Raw genomic sequence first — 22,814 nt, forward strand, 5'->3', positions numbered from 1 at the left:
GTCCTTACCGGGATGGGGTTGGGGTTGAACACTTTTTCAGAATTAGAGGCGCAATTTTCGCGCTTGCCACGGGCGCCGTTTTCCCTAGATACGCCACTGACTACCATGTACAGTCAGTATAGTAGCCTACTGGAAGCAGCAAGCTCTGGAAGCTCTGGGAGTAGCAAGTTACTTGCTACTCAATGTAATTAGTAATAGCACATGGACTTGGTAATCTTTAGTAAAAGTAGATATGAATTTTTTTCAATGACTGAAAGTTAAAACTGAAAGATAACTGAGTGTGAGTCTACAAATTGTGGTTGGATGACTTTATTGCGCCTAAAATTCATTAGATATCTAGGTCTAGGAGCAGTGGCGTAACTACGGGGACATGGGGGGGGGGGCACGTGCCCCCCCCCCCCCCCCCCCCATCCGCTGATTAAAAAAAAAAGAAAAAAGAAAGAAAAAACCTACGAAAATGGTAATTCAAGGGTTAGTAAACTGCTTTTGAAATCGACATGAAAGGATGATCAAGAAAAAAAATATTTTTCTAAGATTTCTTTTAACCATATAATTAAAGTGGTATAACATTGTTAAAAAAGCCCGGAGACGACAAAAGATTGTGATTCAGCGTGATTCCTGGTTGGCATTTTGAATACAAGCAGGATGTGCGCAGTGTACTCAGAATATCGGAATGGCAAAAAGAGTCGCTGCAATGTTGCGCAATGTTTGATAGGTTGTACACATTTGCTATCAAAGCTTGATCATTGATTTTGCAGTGTTGCTTTACATACTAGTCTATATTAAAATGCCTTGCATTGCCAATAATAAGACTTGACCTTGGCTATTTCCTAACTTTTCCATCTATATGAAACACACACACTCACAAACACAAACAAATTAGGGGATGCTCTATATAAAGTGCAGATTATGGACATCCTTCTCCCGCTTGGTCACTTCGACGCCCCCTCGCTGGTCATACCTCCCCCAATCATGAACATAAACCGACACCCTTGACTACCAGTGGCGGATCCAGGGGGCGCACCGGGCGCCCCCTCCCTCCAATGCGAAAAAAATATACATGTAGCTACAAACGACAGTTTTTGGACGGTAATGTCAAAATTTTCAAGCTCGCTCGCATTTAACCGTTATATGCCATTCTCCTGATGTTACTGCCAGTACCCCCCCCCCCCCCAATTTCCAAAGCAAAAAAATATAGCTACAAACGGCAGTTTGGGGACTGTAAAATGCCAAAATTTTCAAGCTCGCTCGCTTCGCTCGCTCGCATTTAATCGTTATGCAATTCTCCTGATGTTGCTGTCAGTAATTGCCAGCAGTTGCGCCCGGTGCGCCCCCTCCCATTACTTTCTAAAGCGAAAAAAATATAGCTACAAACGGCAGTTTGAGGACTGTAAAATGTCAAAATTTTCAAGCTCGCTCGCTTCGCTCGCTCGCATTTTATCGTTATGCAATTCTCCTGATGTTGCTGTCAGTAATTGCCAGCAGTTGCGCCCGGTGCGCCCCCTCCCCTTAATTTCTAAGGCGAAAAAATATAGCTACAAACGGCACTTTTGGGACTGTAATATGTCAAAATTTTCAAATCGTTATGCAATTCTCCTGATGTTGCTGTCAGTAATTACCAGCAGCTGCGCCCGGTGCGCCCCCTCCCCTTAATTTCTAAAGCGAAAAAATATAGCTGCCAACGGCAGTTTGGGGACTTAAAATGTCAACATTTTCAGGCTCGCTCGCTTCGCTCGCTCGCATCTAATCGTTATGCCATTCTCCTGATGTTACTGCCAGCAACTGCCAGCAGTTGCACCCAGTGCAACCCCCTTAATTTCCAAAGCAAATATATATATACATAATATGTATATATATATATATATATATATATATATATATATATGTATACATATATTACGGCAGTTTGGGGACTTGGGCGCCCGGTGCGCCCCCTCCCCTTAATTTCTAAAGCGAAAAAAATATAGCTACAAACGGCAGTTTGAGGACTGTAAAAATAAATGTCAAAATTTTCAGGCTCGCTCGCTTCGCTCGCTCGCATTTTATCGTTATGCAATTCTCCTGATGTTGCTGTCAGTAATTGCCAGCAGTTGCGCCCGGTGCGCCCCCTCCCCTTAATTTCTAAGGCGAAAAAATATAGCCACAAACGGCACTTTCGGGACTGTAAAATCAAAATTTTCAAATCGTTATGCAATTCTCCTGATGTTGCTGTCAGTAATTACCAGCAGCTGCGCCCGGTGCGCCCCCTCCCCTTAATTTCTAAAGCGAAAAAATATAGCTGCCAACGGCAGTTTGGGGACTTAAAATGTCAACATTTTCAGGCTCGCTCGCTTCGCTCGCTCGCATTTAATCGTTATGCCATTCTCCTGATGTTACTGCCAGCAACTGCCAGCAGTTGCACCCAGTGCAACCCCCTTAATTTCCAAAGCAAATATATATATATATATATATATATATATATATGTATATATGTATATATGTATACATATATTACGGCAGTTTGGGGACTTGGGCGCCCGGTGCGCCCCCTCCCCTTAATTTCTAAAGCGAAAAAAATATAGCTACAAACGGCAGTTTGAGGACTGTAAAATGTCAAAATTTTCAAGCTCGCTCGCTTCGCTCGCTCGCATTTTATCGTTATGCAATTTATTCTTCTGATGTTGCTGTCAGTAATTGCCAGCAGTTGCGCCCGGTGCGCCCCCTCCCCTTAATTTCTAAGGCGAAAAAATATAGCTACAAACGGCACTTTTGGGACTGTAAAATGTCAAAATTTTCAAATCGTTATGCAATTCTCCTGATGTTGCTGTCAGTAATTACCAGCAGCTGCGCCCGGTGCGCCCCCTCCCCTTAATTTCTAAAGCGAAAAAATATAGCTGCCAACGGCAGTTTGGGGACTTAAAATGTCAACATTTTCAGGCTCGCTCGCTTCGCTCGCTCGCATTTAATCGTTATGCCATTCTCCTGATGTTACTGCCAGCAACTGCCAGCAGTTGCACCCAGTGCAACCCCCTTAATTTCCAAAGCAAATATATATATACATATATATATATATATGTATACATATATTACGGCAGTTTGGGGACTTGGGCGCCCGGTGCGCCCCCTCCCCTTAATTTCTAAAGCGAAAAAAATATAGCTACAAACGGCAGTTTGAGGACTGTAAAATGTCAAAATTTTCAAGCTCGCTCGCTTCGCTCGCTCGCATTTTATCGTTATGCAATTCTTCTGATGTTGCTGTCAGTAATTGCCAGCAGTTGCGCCCGGTGCGCCCTCTCCCCTTAATTTCCAAAGCGAAAAATTATAGCTACAAACGGCAGTTTTGGGACTGTAGAATGTCAAAATTTTCAAGCTCGCTTGCTTCGCTCGCTCGCATTTAATCGTTATGCAATTCTCCTGATGTTGCTGTCAGTAATTGCCAGCAGTTGCGCCCGGTGCGCCCCCTCCCATTACTTTCTAAAGCGAAAAAAATATAGCTACAATCGGCAGTTTGAGGACTGTAAAATGTCAAAATTTTCAAGCTCGCTCGCTTCGCTCGCTCGCATTTTATCGTTATGCAATTCTCCTGATGTTGCTGTCAGTAATTGCCAGCAGTTGCGCCCGGTGCGCCCCCTCCCCTTAATTTCTAAGGCGAAAAAATATAGCCACAAACGGCACTTTCGGGACTGTAAAGTCAAAATTTTCAAATCGTTATGCAATTCTCCTGATGTTGCTGTCAGTAATTACCAGCAGCTGCGCCCGGTGCGCCCCCTCCCCTTAATTTCTAAAGCGAAAAAATATAGCTGCCAACGGCAGTTTGGGGACTTAAAATGTCAACATTTTCAGGCTCGCTCGCTTCGCTCGCTCGCATTTAATCGTTATGCCATTCTCCTCATGTTACTGCCAGCAACTGCCAGCAGTTGCACCCAGTGCAACCCCCTTAATTTCCAAAGCAAATATATATATATACATAATAGGTATATATATATATATATATATATATATATATATATATATATATTATATATATAGTGCATGAGGCTGAATGCACTATAACAATATAAGCACCGACAAATTCTGAATTTGCCCCGAAGGCCAGTTATATTCAATGAGGCCGCAGGCCGAATTGAATATAATTGCCTGAGGGCAAATTCAGAATTTGGAGGTGCTTGGTACTTGTTATAGTGCAATAAGATGTCATGCACTATGTGTTATATAAAATAGCATACATACCCAGGCAAGATAAATTGAAAAAATACGAAAGCCTAGATCATTTAAGACTCTAGGGCCTACACGTGTCTAGACAAGCAATAATACCATTTTCTTTGAACCTGTGCAGACAAAATCCTGCCGTGTTAGGGTCTACGTGGTTATATCTAACGATTTCTAGGCCCTACGATAGATTAGGTCTAGGGGCCCTGGCCTAACGTTATACTACTAGATCATGTCTACGTCACTTACGAGCGACAGAGCTAACGTTAGTTAACACTTGACCCTACAATAGGTCTACCATGGATCTAACAGTAACACGTTAGACGCCCTAAGTTTACTTACTGCACTGTGGGTCCAGGACCAGGACTAGATGATGTTTTGTAGGATTAGGGATCTACTGGATTTAAACACAAGGCTCGTGCCAGGCATCATTGAAGTCACCATTGCTGCACAAGTGGATTCCGAGAGTGTGTTGTAAATGTCGTAGTAAAAGTTCATAGCATAGCGTAATCAAAGAGCGCTTAGCGTATACCGTACACACGCTACCCATTTCCACGGCGCACTTCCGCGTAGAATGTACGGAGAAAGCGGCACAAATCTTGGGTTGACTTGCTCAATATCCGTCGGATTGATTCCTTTTCAGAACAGTAGGAGTCCAAAATTCGTAGGGCGTATTTGATGGCATCCTTTGTGTCCTTATTGTCTAAGATACTGTTTATATAGATCAGTCTCTGTAAAAGTAGCGAACCTCTTCATTTCAGCTTCCATGTTTGAATCTACCGCTGATAGTTTAGTCCCACACAGATAAGTTGCTGGCATAGCCAGCGAGAATCGAGAATAACGATAATATCGAGCAAAGCATATCGCGGTTGTGGCGCAATCGCGTCGATGAGGTGCGGGATTCAGTATTCGATGATTAAAATGAGGGAGCAAAAACCGATATCAAATCGATAGTGGGTTATCGTCTGCAATCGTTATATTTTACGTGCACTATAACTTTTGTCATGCACTGCCGGCCTGTATCATAAGTATGTATGCTATTATATATATATAAAATAGCATACATACTTATGATACAGGCCGGCAGTGCACGACAAAAGTTATAGTGCACGCAAAATATAACGATTGCAAACGATAACCCACTATCGATTTGATATCGGTTTTTGCTCCCTCATTTTAATCATCGAGTACTTGAATCCCGCACCTTATCAACACGATTGCGCCACAACCACGATATGTTTTGCTCGATATTATCGTTATTCTCAATTCTCGCAGGCTGGCTATGCCAGCTACTTAACTGTGTGATGGGACCAGACTTTCAGCGGTAGATTTAAACATGGAAGCTGAAATGAACAGGTTCCCTACTTTTAAAGAGACTGATCTATATAAACAGTATCTTAGACAATAAGGACACAAAGGATGCCATCAAATACGCCCTACGAATTTTGGACTCCTACTGTTCTGAAAAAAGAATCAATCCGACGGATATTACTGAGCAAGTCAACCCAAGATTTGTGCCGCTTTCTCCGTACATTCTACGCGGAAGTGCACCGTGGAAATGGGCAGCGTGTGGTGTGTACAGTATACGCTAAGCGCTCTTTGATCACGCTACGCTATGAACTTTACTACGACATTCACAACACACTCTCGGAATCCGCATGTGCAGCAATGTGGCCTGGCACGAGCCTTGTGTTTAAATCCAGTAGATCCCTAATCCTACAAAACATCATCTAGTCCTGGTCCTGGACCCACAGTGCAGTAAGTAGGGCGTCTAACGTGTTACTGTTAGTGTTACTGTTAGATGCATGGTAGCTAGTGTTAGACCTATTGTAGGGTCAAGTGTTAACTACTGTAGCTCTGTCGCTCGTAAGTGACGTACAGTACCGTACAGTGTACGTAGATCTAGTATAAAAACGTTAGGCCAGGGCCCCTAGGGCCCTAGACCTAACCTGTCGTAGGGCCTAGAAAACGTTAGATATAACCACGTAGACCCTAGACTCTATAGTTGACTTTGGATCTTCAGGATTTTGTCTACACAGGTTCAAAGAAACTGGTATTATTGCTTGTGTAGACACGTGTAACTGTTAGAAATGAAGGCTTATCTTGCCTGGGTATGTATGCTATTTTATATATCACATAGTGCATGACATCTTATTGCACTATAACAAGTACCAAGCACCTCCAAATTCTGAATTTGCCCTCAGGCAATTATATTCAATTCGGCCTGCGGCCTCATTGAATATAACTGGCCTTCGGGGCAAATTCAGAATTTGTCGGTGCTTATATTGTTATAGTGCATTCAGCCTCATGCACTATATATATAATATATATATATATATATATATATATATATATGTATACATATATTACGGCAGTTAGGGGACTTGGGCGCCCGGTGCGCCCCCTCCCCTTAATTTCTAAAGCGAAAAAAATATAGCTACAAACGGCAGTTTGAGGACTGTAAAATGTCAAAATTTTCAAGCTCGCTCGCTTCGCTCGCTCGCATTTTATCGTTATGCAATTCTTCTGATGTTGCTGTCAGTAATTGCCAGCAGTTGCGCCCGGTGCGCCCCCTCCCCTTAATTTCTAAGGCGAAAAAATATAGCTACAAACGGCACTTTTGGGACTGTAAAATGTCAAAATTTTCAAATCGTTATGCAATTCTCCTGATGTTGCTGTCAGTAATTACCAGCAGCTGCGCCCGGTGCGCCCCCTCCCCTTAATTTCTAAAGCGAAAAAATATAGCTGCCAACGGCAGTTTGGGGACTTAAAATGTCAACATTTTCAGGCTCGCTCGCTTCGCTCGCTCGCATTTAATCGTTATGCCATTCTCCTAATGTTACTGCCAGCAACTGCCAGCAGTTGCACCCAGTGCAACCCCCTTAATTTCCAAAGCAAATATATATATACATATATATATATATATATATATGTATACATATATTACGGCAGTTTGGGGACTTGGGCGCCCGGTGCGCCCCCTCCCCTTAATTTCTAAAGCGAAAAAAATATAGCTACAAACGGCAGTTTGAGGACTGTAAAATGTCAAAATTTTCAAGCTCGCTCGCTTCGCTCGCTCGCATTTTATCGTTATGCAATTCTTCTGATGTTGCTGTCAGTAATTGCCAGCAGTTGCGCCCGGTGCGCCCCCTCCCCTTAATTTCCAAAGCGAAAAATTATAGCTACAAACGGCAGTTTTGGGACTGTAGAATGTCAAAATTTTCAAGCTCGCTTGCTTCGCTCGCTCGCATTTAATCGTTATGCAATTCTCCTGATGTTGCTGTCAGTAATTGCCAGCAGTTGCGCCCGGTGCGCCCCCTCCCATTACTTTCTAAAGCGAAAAAAATATAGCTACAAACGGCAGTTTGAGGACTGTAAAATGTCAAAATTTTCAAGCTCGCTCGCTTCGCTCGCTCGCATTTTATCGTTATGCAATTCTCCTGATGTTGCTGTCAGTAATTGCCAGCAGTTGCGCCCGGTGCGCCCCCTCCCCTTAATTTCTAAGGCGAAAAAATATAGCTACAAACGGCACTTTTGGGACTGTAAAATGTCAAAATTTTCAAATCGTTATGCAATTCTCCTGATGTTGCTGTCAGTAATTACCAGCAGCTGCGCCCGGTGCGCCCCCTCCCCTTAATTTCTAAAGCGAAAAAATATAGCTGCCAACGGCAGTTTGGGGACTTAAAATGTCAACATTTTCAAGCTCGCTCGCTTCGCTCGCTCGCATTTAATAGTTATGCCATTCTCCTGATGTTACTGCCAGCAACTGCCAGCAGTTGCACCCGGTGCATGCAACCCCCTTAATTTCCAAAGCAAATATATATATATATATATATATATATTTATACATACATATATTATTATACAGCTGTATATAGCTACAAACGGCAGTTTGGGGACTGTAAAATGTCAAAATTTTTAAGCTAGCTCGCTCCGCTCGCTCGCATTTAATTGTACAGTTATGCAATTCTGATGTTGCTTCCATGAGGTGCCCCACCCCCCCCCCCAATGTCTTGACCCACGGTACGCCACTGAACACCCCCCTCTAAAAAATCCTGGGTACGCCTATGGTTGCATGATATTACATCTTCGGTCTGTTTCCCCTTACATATGGTACTTCGTAATCCTATAGAATGTTTACGTGATGGAATCGTAATAACAATAATGATAATGTTACTATACTAGGGCTACTACTACAACAACAATAACAACTACTACTACCACTACTACTACTTCTACTACTACTGTAAAATGATGATAAGAATAGTAATAGTAATAGTAGTAGTAGTAGTAGTAGTAGTAGTATAGTAGTGGTAGTCAGTGGTAGTAGCGTGGTAGTAGCGGTAGTAGAAGTAGACTATTTTGATTATTTTGGTATTCATAATGTTAGTAATAATAATGGTAATGATATTATAGAAAGTAGGATGTAATTTTCAAAATGGAGAAACCAATAAAGGGCTGTAGATCACACGCTAACTCTCAGATCTCCCCCCCCCCCCCCCCTGCCTGCCTGATGCCCCGAAGAGGGGGAAAAAGAAGACAAGTGCTTTCGTTGTCAACTTCAGGCGCGGTGGAGCACCCCAATTATCTCGCAGAAATCCATCGGCAGCCGAGCCTCATTTGCATAAAGTAAACAACATGTACTCGCGTAGTTGAGAAAAAGTAAACAACTTCTCACGCTAATAACAATTTAAGGAAACCTATTTTTGGATTAAAATTGAGTTAGTTTGAATTTGAAAACATGTCCGAATATTCACATATAACATATCAAAGGATTTGACAATGATAAAATGTGAAATTTTAGCGAAAACCTGGCGAGCAAAATTACCAAAAATATGCCTCGAAAATCATCCTAAGATTCACGTAGTGTGATTGCGGAACAAAAGCGCCATTCGGACAAAGTACACCGACATTTATTTATCTGCTTGCATTTTAAATGTCATACCGTAATATTCCCGGCCATGGTTGTGTCGGAAAAAACCAGAAGGCGATGTCAAAAATGACACGAACGCTAAGCGTACAGGTCGGTCCCATGTATATATAATCGCGTCACTGTAGCGTTGCATGTCACAGCACACACAACGCATTGCTGCATGCAGCGTGCGCGGCAGCAGCTCAGCAGTCACCGCCGTGCGACACTCGGCCACTGCACTTTTATTTGATTGAATAAATGTAATTTCTTACCTTCTACGAAGGAGATATTTTAACAGAAACAAAAACACGAGAAAGTAGAAGTATGCAGACTGAACTGAGCTGACATGTTAATCTAAAAACTGAGAACTGTGTTCTGAGACAATATAGATCTAAATGCAAAAATCTACTCCTGTGTCACATTACATGGCATGTGTGTGAGGAAGAAGAAAATTTGGCCTAGGGAAGGGGGAGGGGGGAGGAGGAAAAACTATTTGTTCATAAATATTCGATGACACAGAAAATCCAATCTTTATCATTTTTTTTTTATTTATATGATTATTATTTAAATTATTATTTTTTTTTTGATTACCTTCTACTGGGTGGATGGCATAGTTGGACGAAAGCAGATGGAGGGCCAGTTTATGTAAATCTGAATTATTTTCAGCGGCATGTTCTTTATTGATGTACATGCAGGTAGGCATTAATTTTGTGTGTGTGTGTGTGTTTATCACTATCATGTGTGTGGTACTGTCTTTCTTCCTATGTACATTGTTTTAAAGTGTTTTTATGTATTAAGTACTAGTAATTTTTGCTACAATTATGTGTATGCACCTTCTTCCAACAAATCCTTCCATATTTCCTCTCAGATGTTGTCCACATTTACAAAATCATGTATCATCCTCAGGGCTGCCAACTCTCACTCATTGAGAGTGAGACTCACTCATTTTGGTCCTTTCTCACTCTAAAACTTTATTTCATTTGCATGCATTTCTATTGATCTCACTCATTTTGACTCCGAAATTATAGCATTGGCCTATGGGAGTCTCACTCTCAAGTAGTTTCCAATGTTGGCAGCCCTGCATCCTTCTCACACATTCCAATAGCAGCATCACTTTCCTCAATGATTGCCTCTTCCAACTCGGTGCACATCAATCGTACAGAAACGCATAAACAGAAGTATGCATCCCACTGAAGCTACGGTCACAGAAGTCCTTACGAACACTGTAAAAATGACCGATTTGTACAGCCCCAAATGGACAAAAATCTGTGTACGGCATTTGCAGGGATATCTGTGACCGTAGCTCTAATTCCGAGAGAAGTAATATTAGATTCTAGTTCACAAGTTAACAGAGGGATGATCTGCATGATTGAGTGCTTTGATTTCTACTTGAATTTTATTATAATTTAGAGTTTAAATGTTAGTGTTACTTAAATACGGTGTTATTCATTCAGCTTTGCTGGCCATGGTCATTGCTGAATTCATAACTAGGAATAGAAAATTTCATAACAAACACATTCCTGCTTATGATTTTTATGAAGAAGTTAATCGCATGTGCTACCAAAATCGCAAAAACAACGCGCAAAATCACAAGCTTCACACCCGGGCCTCACACATTCACAAACACAATCACAGGCTCCGCTCAGCTTTCTACCAACTGCTAAGGTCCACCGCCCGGGCCGGCCTGGCCGGGCCGAACCTCGAGCTCGGCCTCGACAGAGACGCGCCGCAGAGTCCGATCAAAACCACATCATGTCAGACCGTTACATTGTTATGATTATTTTACTCATTTAAACGAAACATTAAGATGTTTGTAAGAAATACAACATTCAAATATGATTATCACGAATGAAATTTCATCAAACTTCCTACCCATGTGAAAAAGTACTTCAAGTACTGCAGGAAATACTGCAGTATTATTGCAGTACTACTGCAGTACTCGTAGTACTTTTGAAGTACTTGCAGTAATCATAGTATATTTGCAGTACTTTTGAGGTAGTACTGCAGTACTTCTATGGTAGTACGGCAGAACTACTGCAGTACTCGTAGTACTTTTGAGGTACTTGCAGTAATCATATTATATTTGCAGTACTTTTGAGGTAGTACTGCAGTACTTCTATGGTAGTACGGCAGAACTACTGCAGTACTCGTAGTACTTTTGAGGTACTTGCAGTAATCATAGTATATTTGCAGTACTTTTGAGGTAGTACTGCAGTACTTCTATGGTAGTACGGCAGTAATTGCAGTACCTTCGAGGTACTTGCAGTACTCACGCTATTCTCATTGTAATTTTGCAGTACTTTTGAGGTAGTACTGCAGTACTTCTATGGTAGTACGCCAGTACTATGGTAGTACGGCAGTAATCGCAGTACCTTCGAGGTACTTGCAGTACTCACGCCATTCTCGTTATTTTGCAGTACTTTTGAGGTAGTGCTGTAGTACAGTACTTCTATGGTAGTATATATACGGCAGTAAATCGCAGTACCTTACATCGAAATACTTGCAGTACTCATGCCATTCTCATTTAAATTTTGTAGTACTTTTTTGAGGCAGCACAGTACATTGTAGTAGTATTGCAGTACTTGAGAGGTAGTTTTATTGATGATTCTTCTGCAGTTTATAATTTGGAGTACTGCAGTACTTTTGATTTTTTTGAAGTGGCTTATTGTCGGTACTACTATTATAAGTAAATCTGCATTACTGTTTAAGTAAAGCTATTGCAATAATAATTATGTAGAAGCTAAGTGATGCTCATGCATGTATTTATTTCTGCTATAAAAAAAAAAATCATACAATGGACTAAAACTCAAATCTCTTGGTAGTACCTGTGGTTAACGCTATTTTAACCTCAGACCAGATCTTTACTGACGGGGGCAATTTAACTTTCATATTAGAAAAAAAAAGAATTCGCTATCTATTTTTAAATATTCCAATTTATGCAAGAAATCATATTTTGACTGAAACAGAGCTGCCAACCTCTGGATGCATGATTTATTAATTTTTCCAGATTTAGTAATTTTTCAAGAAGTGCCCATTTCAATATCTTAAACCTATAATCAATGACTTAATACAGCACAAAATCACACCGTAAGGTAAATATTTTAGCTCAAATAGGTTTTTACTGTTCTTACATTGTCACAAAATAAATCACACATTGACATAATTATACTATAGTGTGAGGTTCCTGCCCTTAAGAGACTTTATTCTTGCCAATGTTTGACTTCATTAACATAGCAGCAGTGAAATACTCAACATTCTACAATAGCACTGTAATTTGTACATGACATTTTTGGCCCCCACCCAAAGAAAAATAGAATTACACATGCTTATAAAACTATACTGTATAGCTCTTTGTATGAAAACAAACATGCTCTGATAATATGTTCTATTGTATTCTAACCTCGCTTTTGATTATAACATCGTCAATAAACTGACATCAGAAAATTACTTTCAGGGTTACTGTGTTTCCTTGTAAGACATCTTGCACCATCCACTTGATGGTAATTTACGTGATACATGACATTAACCTTTGGATCAAAATCTAACCTTTCACATGCATGGCTCATACATGAGTTATTACACAAATACCATACCGTAGGTTAACCATAGACATTTCAAATACTTAGATCAATTCATCAACATGCCAAAGCTTATTATACCGCATAGGAAATTAACTTGTAATGTACAGTATTTTTAACCAAACCCCATTCATATTTACCTAAATCTCAAATAGCAGAGTGGCTGTCTAAATAGTTCCATTATTCAGGGATGTAATAGATACCCTAAGTCTTAAGATCACAATTTGGACATCCTCAAACATTTGGACATCCTCAATTCATACATTGGTGTGTTCCTTGACTTAATACCATTATTTAATATCTAAATTCTCTTGTTCACCCTTAAAAAAATACTTTGAATTAATCATGTCATGTTAAATAAAACAATGGATAATACACTTGAAAATTCTATATAGGCGACTATATAAAATCATGAGTTGTAAGTCAAGATACATAATGTTCATCTAAATACATTGCTATCATTGACTCCATACGGCCTTAAAGTCTTTGCTTCAAAAACAAAATCACCTTTCTATTCAATATACCATAATCATGTATTGGTCTCAATCAAGGATTCACACCCTATGGGTGACACTGATAAGTCAACCCATTGTTGTTGTGAATGGCTGAAACAGCAAAGTACTATACATGTATAGAAAAAAAGACAGTATAAAACAACCCAATATTCACACACTATCAGAAATTTCTGTTGTAAATGGCAGAAACAGCACATTACCTAAACCAACATTCTTCATTGAAATATTGATACAATGAAACCCCGCTGTAACGAGGTCCGTGGGACCGGCGATATTACCTCGTTACAGCCGGTACCTCGTTATAACCGTACGCATCAAAAACAAAGAAAAACACAAGCACGACGTCATAATATACCCATCGATGAAAGTTTAGAACATCCTTTGCATTGTTATCACACAATATGGGTAATTATTATCGAGAGAATAAAGGTAAATTATTTGTGAATAAGGCGAAAAAAGTCGGGGTTGAAATGGATATTTTTCTTCCAAAATCTCTTCGAATATAATAGAGCACGTTACATTCTTGAGAAACATGGGCTTTATTACATTATTATCAAAATCAGATTGCATAAAATGTGTTTAAGTTTTTCTAAACACCAGCGCAAATAAAGTAACATACATGCGTTGTTTACTGGACCTTGCGAGGCATTTTTACGCTGATTTCGAGCGGGAATGGGATAATTTCATGAATCACATCGGCTGTAATCTTATACAATTTATGATTGTAGCGCCCGAAAGGATTAAAATGCGTTATTTTCTTTCGAAAATCTCTTCGCGTTTTGTCCATCCGTTCTTGAAAAATAAGCGACAGGAATGAATCTAGAAGGTTGTGATTCTTTTTACACATCAGATCTGTTCCTAATAGACCATTCTGAAAGAAAGAAAATGTTCATTGTGAAATGCATTGTTAAAAATTGTGGTTATGAACAAACCCAGATCTATTCAAATTGTAAATGCGTTAATTTCTTCTTCTGAACACCGACTAGGTAGCTTAACATGCGTTATTCAACTATTTTTACGCTACTGTCCACTGGCGAGATCGCGATGATTAGAATAACATAACATTATGTGTCGTTTATCGTAACTTGTGGGATTTCTTTTTTTTTTTTTTTTTTACGCTGTTGGTGCCCAGCGGGAATGTGATAATTTCATAAATTATTTCGGCTGTCATCTCATACAATGTATTATCGTTGCACCCGAAGGGATTGAAGATGCGTTGTTCATTTTCTTCTGAAAATCCCTTCGCGTTTTGTACATCCCTTCTTGAAAAATATGCGACATGATTGAATTCAGAAAGTTGTGATCCATTTTACGCAAATCTGTTCTTCGTAGACCATTCTGAAGGAAAGAAATATCTGCATTGTAAACTGCGTTGTTAAAATTGTGATAATAAACAAACCCAGATCTATTCAAATAGTTAAATGCGTTTGTTTCTTCTTCTGAACACCGATTACGTAGCTTAACATGCGTTATTCAACTACTAGTATTTTACGCTACTGTCATCCGGCGAGATCGCGATGATTTCAGAGTATACGTGCGACGTTTATACCTTAACTTGCGAGATTAGGTTATACGTTACGTTGTTGGTGCCCATGCAGCGGGAATGCGATGATTTCATGAATCATTTTGGCTGTATAATCTCACACATATCATTGCGCCCAGGATCAAAGATGCTTCTTTATCTTTTCCCGAAAATCCCTTCGCGTTGTATACATCCATTAAATTAAATAGAAATGTGACAGGATTGCGTTATTTAACATTTTTTACGCTACTGTCAACCGGAGAAATCGCAGTTGTATTAATTATTTCAGCTATAATCATATATTCGTACAATATTTTTGCTAACCAGCAAAAGAACTGGAAGTCGGGACTACAAATGTTACCTCCATTTTCTTATTTGGCACCATGACATAATCTGGTCTTGACTTCTATCCGTTCTCCGTTTCTTTTTCGCAAACACTGATTACTCGGGGCTTACAGCCAAACAAGATATAGGTCCCGTCATACTTCTCTTTAATCAACCCCATTTCGATTTCGATTTTGACCAGTTATCACTACATGTCGTTAACACCATGTATTTTGTGTTCCACACATTGTAAAAAAAAAGTTAAAGAACTGGTTTGATTTCTGTTACAATGCTCATGAGAAGTATGGAAAATAAATGAATTGAATTGAATTGAAATGGAAAGGTTAATGTTGAGTTTTACACGCATTCCAATTTTCATATTAGCCACGAGTGTCGCCTAATAAAAAGTTGGAGTGCTTTTTTTGCTTGTTGCATTGTGGGCTGACCTAAAAAATTACGCACACGAAATGATTATGTTTGATAATTAATAGCAGGAAGATCTGATGGTATCTTATTGCATTTTTTTCAAAGAAACATGGAAGGAACCGCGGTCTCTGCAAAATGGGAAAAACATGGGTGGTGTAAATTCGAAATTCCGTGTTTGAAAAGCGGCAAGTCTACAAATGGTACCTCGTTCACCTTGTCTACTATTACGCTCATCCTAACAGAATTTTGTAACCATGACTACCTCCGTGTCTCAGAATAACGTGGCACACAGGGGATTTCCACCATGGCACATAAGGAGTTGAAATCCGATCAAATTTCTTATGTTTTATTCAATCATGCTGCGCCGAAAATGTACTAACCGGATCTCCGATAGCCCCCCCCCCCCCCCCCCCCCCCGCCCCCCGCCCATTCGTGTCTACTTAGTATTTTGTGGCGCCAATCGAGTGCACGTGTGATCGCCAGCCCGCGCGCACGCACATATTGCTTCTATGACCACTGAGTGGGGTTATACATGTAGTAGCTACGCGCGCGTGCGTGCGCGCACACTCGAGATGCGAGTACAGTGCATGTATTACGCAACGAGTCGAGTACCGCCGTTGAGTTGCATTTTCAAATTCTGTTACGTTACGCGTACAAAGCAAAATGGCAGCGCAGAGAACGAAGAAATTTTATGCCCTGTGACTGTGATGACAGCGTTGGAAAAGGTCCTGTGGTGGACTGGATAAAGGACAATGCCCAATATTCACGTTGTTGTTCCCATGAGGAAGTGACTGTAGTATAATGGGGCAGCGGAAAATCTGCATCAACACATCAAGCAAAGCTGCTTGCAGCTAATGCCATGGTAAGTTACGTTCAACTGTATACCCTACATGTTGATTGTGTGTATGATTGAGGGTACCACCTATCGTCACCCTATTGGATTTGTAGCTTGTTTATTCCAAAAATATATTACAAATTCGCCTAAATCTTACCTCAAATATGCCATAAAAACTACAGTTTCGAATGTCGTGACCGTCTTGTTGGTTTCAAATCTCCGTTTTAAAATAGCGCAATTTTAGTGCACGCAATCCGTTTTCTTCGCGCAACGTTACTCTTAGTTCTAGCGATCGGCAACCCTCCCTCCATAGGTAATACACGTCAATTTCACAGCCATGCGTCATTACTGAGCGCATGTGTAATTGTATGTAATGTGTAATTGAAACATGTCTAGGGCTACTACTAGTTTGGTTTGTTAGTTTGTTTGTGAGTTTGATTTGCGTTTCTTCGTTTTTATTGTTTTCAAAGCTAATGACACTTACTGTAATACCGCGCATTCTTTTTCGTTCGTACGCAAACAGCCATGATAAATACACAGGGAGCCAGGGTGCCGATGTCAAGCAGGTACCCTGCCGATAGGTGGTACCCTTACCATAAGATATAACGTTAGAATCTATTTACATGTATGTTAAGTTCAGCCGGGGGAGTTTTCAACCGCCTCGAGACTCTACAATCAACTTTGCATCATACCTTTGCCTAACTGCGACCAGCCCCAACACGCAGTGTTGGGGCTGCGCATTGTAGCAGACATGATCATGACAGGCGAAGTATAGCGCCTAAAAATCGATATGAAATCGCAAAAATTCTGCAATATGAAGACTTACAGGTGAAGATGTAATGTTGAAGACTGACTGCGTTCAATTTTTGGTTCTGGCAATAGTCCCTTTCTGCTCGGTTTGATGAGTTAAATGCGACTCGGTCGAGAGGAACTCGGGACAACTACATCTTATACAGTCAATGGATTTGAGATTTGTGCGCATGCGCTGGCCGTCAAGTCGTGTAGCTTTGTGGCAAGGCCTTATCATACTGTTGGCAAACCCTCTCGCTGTATATTGCGTTGCTTTCTGGGTGGGTGCGCGCGCGCACGCCTTGTCAGAAGGCTAAACGCATTGCGACTCCGCCAGCACATGAATATTTACGTGCGCAGTGTACTGCATACTGATTTCGAAAATGGTGAATGGGATGGGGAGCTAGGACTACGGACCCGTATATGGCCGTGAAAAAAACGTTTTTTCAAGATCATTGGACCAGTGTGAACAAGAACAAGGTGAACGAAGGGTATTAATTAGATAAGAATCTTATGTATACTATAAAAGTACGTTTTTTCCTCGTGATATTCGAAACCTACGGAGGTGCGAAAATCTGTGACAGACTGTGTATGTTTTTCAAGCTTACCGATATAGCACTCTATTGACTCAGGACGCTCCCACAGTGTGTAACTGTGTATACGGAGCGTCCCGGGGTTAACCTTTGCCCAGATATCCTGAATAGTAACCACCTACATTGTAAAAACCTATGTCACATTCATAGCCACAACTACTCACCTACTGACTGGGAACCTGGCTGTACTATTAGATCGTTCAGACCTAAGTTGACCTTTTCCTCATTTTACTTTCAAAAATGAGAATTTGGACACAGAGGCTCAGAATTTGATTTTGCACTTCCTTACGCGTGCAGCTAACTGTAAGGAGACATACGTTTAGATTTAAGACATTCCTTGTCAAATTCCTTATGATTGTGACAAAAGTTCTTGTCAACTAAAGGCTAAAGCTCAGTCTTACCGTTAGGATACACCTCTTCACTCCATCACAAGCATTTTGCAAGTAACTTTCTGTGAGATTTGTGGGTTTAACCACTTGGCTGCGGACCACGTAATATCCTTGGCAACATTCCATTGTGTGCTGAGCATGTAATTACGTCTTCATATAATGTGCAATTTGAAGCCTCAGCGCTGTGCTACCCCTACCCCGTGACATGATTGAATGTACATGTACGGGCAACAGGTGCCCCCCAAAATCAGTGATTTAGCTGAGATTTGTGAGGGTTTTGATTGGTCTCCAAGGTGAAAGTTTCTATAGAGTCTCAATTCAAAATGGCGACCTACAGTGGGAAGAAGGGTTTTGATGAATCTTTTGATGATAGTAAGTAAAGCTGCTCTTTGTGAAGGGTTTGTGGAGGTATCGCAGATCAGGAGAGGATGATGCCTCACTATTTCATATTTCAAGCAATATAATTCTGGCCAATCTTTCGCCTTCTGGAAGGCATGTTTTGAGATACACATGCATTATTATGCATCAGCACCCAGGTGTTCAGTGTGCGTAAAAGCCTGCTGCAGTCCAGTGGTTAATTGTTTCATCCATTGTGAAGCATTATTATTATTATTATTATTACTTATAGTGCGCTTTTCCCACAAGGCCCAAAGCGCTTACAATCAATTCAAAATATGCACGACAGTATGCACGACAGTACGTCTTTAATCTTTTGAATGCTTTTCTTCATCTGCATTTTCAGATCAGAGGATGTTCACTCTCCATAGGCTTGAAGTATTGGAGAGGCTAGACCAACATGAGCAGGTGTACATTCAAATTGCAGAGCGCCACCACAGCAGGTTGCTTTACCAGTAAACATGGAGATTGGTGAGCTGAGGAGACTACAATGCCGCCATTACCCCCTCGAGAGTAAGGCAGCTTTCCAGGAGCTCGACAGCCTTCTAGCTTCTGGAGATTTCTTATGCTGGTAGAAAGATATTGGTGAGCAAAATACTAGTATTCGAAAGTGTTGCCTATATGTGTCATTTTTCTTTCCCTTGACCTCTGTCCTCTGTAATCTGTTGTTAGTTTTTAACCAAATCAATTCAATAACAGTGAACATAGTGTTTATATGAAGTTAAATGTCACATAAAATGAGAAATGAGATTTGAATGTTTTTTTACATGTATACAAAAGTAAGGAATTAATCATTTTTCTTGTCAGCTGCTTGTTTATGTTTAGTAAATTCTCTTATTTTATTTAAGGATTTGATCTTTTCAACTCTTTTTCAGACATGCATCCTCAGAATCAGTGGATCCTAATGGCAGGCGGTGTGCGGCAACTCTCTGGAGAAGATTGTGGGTCATGAGATCAGAAAGACCTGCATGGCAACAACAGGTCGAGCATGAAGGGGACATCTTCGTTGGCAGATTTACAAGGTTTCCATGCTTTCGTCTCAAGTACTATTTTCAGTAAGTCAAGCCAAACCCTCTTCAAAAACAGAATTACTTTATTAGCCATTTGGTTTTAAATTTCCACATTCAAAGTCTTTTTTTTTTCCTTCGTTTTTATAGGATACAGAGCTCTGTCATAAAGTTTTGGTTGAGACTTGGCTTAAGGTTTTTGTCATGTTTTTGTTTTTTTGTGGGATAGTGAGAAACCTCTTGTAAAATACAACTGTATGAAAGACCATGTAGTTTCATGGGGATTTAATTTTTTTTTTTTTTTTTATGAAAATCAATTTTGAAATGGCTGGGATGTCCAAAACAGAGCAATCCTATTAGAGCGTGGAATCCAAATTTTATTACAATCTTTTAGTTGTACTTTTTGGATTTTGTAGCTATTCCATATCCGATTTCCATCAAATAAACTTTGAATTCCTCTTACCCCTAACCAGGCCAGGCCCTTTTTAGTGTTCTGTGGCCTGGGAGGGGTTGATTCAATTACCCCCCCCCCCCCCCCCCCCGAGATCTCAGCGTTTGATTGCACAATCGCTATGAAATTTGGCTTGTTCATTACCCGTGGTGTAATCTACCAAGCTATACAAAAAGAAATGGAAATTTTTGTCATACAGTATATGCATAAAATCATGCATTTTGCTCCCTATCAGATATTAGAGCTCCTAGAATCCTATTTTTTGGTGAAAACATTCTTTGTGGCATTTCTAACAATGAATTTGAAAAAAAAAATAGTATCAAAATCAATTTCTTCAGTATTTTATTGTTGTATTAATTTCTTGGTAATCTTAGGTACATGTATTTTTTTTGTTTTTTCGGCCTGTTGATTTATCATTTTTTTCCCACAGAATTTATGTCAGAACCTATTTCAAGCATTATCATGATAAAATTAATTAGTTTCAGCCCATGAAAGTGAAAATGATTAGATTGTGTTTTCTCTTCTTATTCATAAAGATATAAATATCTTTATGAATAAGAAGAGAAAACTCAATTTGCATAGACTTTATACACAAAATCATGTTTTGAGCCATTTTCAGTCTGACAGGCATACATAAAACGTCATGCAGCGTCATGACAGTATCAAAAGATGTGCAAGACTTCAAAGTAAAAGTCAGGGAACGATGCAGTCAAAAAATTTCATGTGGCGGAGTAGTCGCCAAAATGTGGAGGGGGTTGATTCAATATCTGGATACTTGGAATAAAATTTCCATGATGTTTCATTTTTTCACTCTTGAAATACATGTATGTATATACACAGGTATGTACTGACAATTTAGCATTTCTTTTTCTATCATCTTTTCTACTGCAGACATGATACATTCGTATGCACAAGCAAAGGGCTGCAAGATACCAGCGAGAAAGAGACCACAAACTGGGCTTGCCACTGGATTTCCAACTCGCGTGATCATAAAGGAAACATGCAGACGAGGAGGAGGACAAAGAGTGTGCAAGAGGCTCCAGCTGGAAATTAAGAAAAAGATTGACTGTCGCCTTTGTGATTGTAGACTATGGTGGGACATTTATCACATTCAGTGACATTTCTTCTCTCTTTTTATTTATAAATGAGGAGAATGTTGATTGTGTTATCGTGAATGAAAAGGAAAAGTGTCAGGATCAAGTCGGCTATGTACTACTACTTGGACTGTAAAATCAAACCAAGTATTGGAAATTTTTTCAGGCATCATTTTTATTTATATGATCATCATTGAAAATACATATAATTCCTTATACATGTACTGTATCATGATATTGACAGAACATTACAATTTTTTTTCTTGCATGCATTGTGAATACGTTCCTTCATTTGCTGGACTTTCCATAATAAATAGTTTAAATTTTATGCTACATCAAGTCTACTCAGATTTAAGTTCTTTGTGTTCTCTACTCCTCTCAACTTAACATCAGGATCAACATCAGGATTGCATGTTTTCGTAATACATGTACATCATATTGATCATTATTCCTGTCAGCGCTTGAAGTGTCATCTCTTGTGCCAACAAACCGTTTCTGTAATATATTACATAACAGCTTACGGATATTTCTTTTCCAACAGCCTAGAAATGAAGCATATCATTCACCTGCTCCCTTCCACTGAGTTCCACAGACATGAATTCCCCTGGCTGTTGCTGGTTTGGGCAAGCCTTCAGTCAAGCTTTGTGGTTGTTAAGGTTCAATTTTGTGAAGAAAGCATGCATAAAATCTGACTAAATTGCAGAAGCGGTCTGTTGTAATTCATCTTCATACATTTACTGTATGTTTTTTGTTATTTCATTACTTTGCAAACATTCACATGAGAGAAATCTGTGTTTCCACCTTGGAAAACAAATTTCCCTTTCAACCTAGCTACACTTACACTGTAGAATATCTTCTAGATTACGTGCCTGCCCTGACAAAACCAATGTGGGCCCCATGTGGTGTATATGGGGAAAATATGGAACTAAATTGGCAAAGCCCATTTGGCCCGTATGGGCCCCAGATGGGGTGTAGGCCTACAGGGAAAAACATACATGGGTTTCATGTATACTCAGTACTTGAATTCTAGAAAAAAACAAACATTGTATTATATTTTATTGATTGTTTATGTATGCTATGAAAGCAGATATAGATTGTCACTTGTTTACTGTAGTACTACTGCAGTACTGGTACTGCAGTACTACTGTAGTACTGGTACTACTGCAGTACTGGTACTGCAGTGGTACTGCAGTACTACTGCAGTACTGGTACTGCAGTGGTACTGCAGTACTACTGTAGTACTGGTACTGCAGTGGTACTGCAGTACTACTGCAGTACTGGTACTGCAGTACTACTGCAGTGCTGGTACTGCAGTAGTACTACTGTGGTACTGCAGTACTACTGCAGTACTGGTACTGCAGTACTACTGCAGTACTGGTACTGCAGTACTACTGCAGTGCTGGTACTGCAGTAGTACTACAGTGGTACTGCAGTAGTACTGCAGTACCACTGAGGTACCACTGCAGTACCAGTACTGCAGTAGTACTGCAGTACTGGTACTGCAGTACTGGTACTGCAGTACTACTGCTGTGTAGTACTGGTACTGCAGTAGGCCTACTGGTACTGCAGTACCATACTGCAGTACCAGTACTGCAGTACTACTGATGCAATGACTACTGCAGTACCAGTACTGCAGTACTGCTAGTACTGCAAGGAAGAAGTGAGGTAGTACTGCAGTACTGGTACTGCAGTACTGCAGTACTGCAGTACTAGTACTGCAGTAAAGTGTCCAATTTACTACAGTACTTCTGCAGTACTAGTACTGCAGTACTACTGCAGTACGTGTACTGCAGTA

At 40.1% G+C, this 22,814-nt stretch overlaps 1 protein-coding gene and 1 long non-coding RNA gene across 3 annotated transcripts in view; one reads left to right on the forward strand and one right to left on the reverse strand.

Annotated features, from left to right (window-relative positions):
* LOC140241450 (uncharacterized) overlaps positions 1 to 22,814 on the reverse strand; it is a 57,650-nt gene that overhangs the window by 24,531 nt on the left and 10,305 nt on the right. The gene's annotated exons all lie outside the window — the stretch shown is intronic.
* LOC140242070 (uncharacterized) lies at positions 16,104 to 21,352 on the forward strand. 2 transcript variants are annotated; one of them, XR_011902119.1, is made up of 4 exons: positions 16,104 to 16,327; positions 18,814 to 19,052; positions 19,343 to 19,522; positions 20,817 to 21,352. It is a non-coding gene; the product is annotated as an uncharacterized lncRNA (long non-coding RNA). The 2 variants fall into 2 exon arrangements; XR_011902120.1 differs by lacking the exon at positions 16,104 to 16,327 and adding an exon at positions 16,999 to 17,128.

Source organism: Diadema setosum, chromosome 18 (genome assembly GCF_964275005.1).
Source record: "Diadema setosum chromosome 18, eeDiaSeto1, whole genome shotgun sequence".
Lineage (NCBI taxonomy): Eukaryota > Metazoa > Echinodermata > Echinoidea > Diadematoida > Diadematidae > Diadema > Diadema setosum.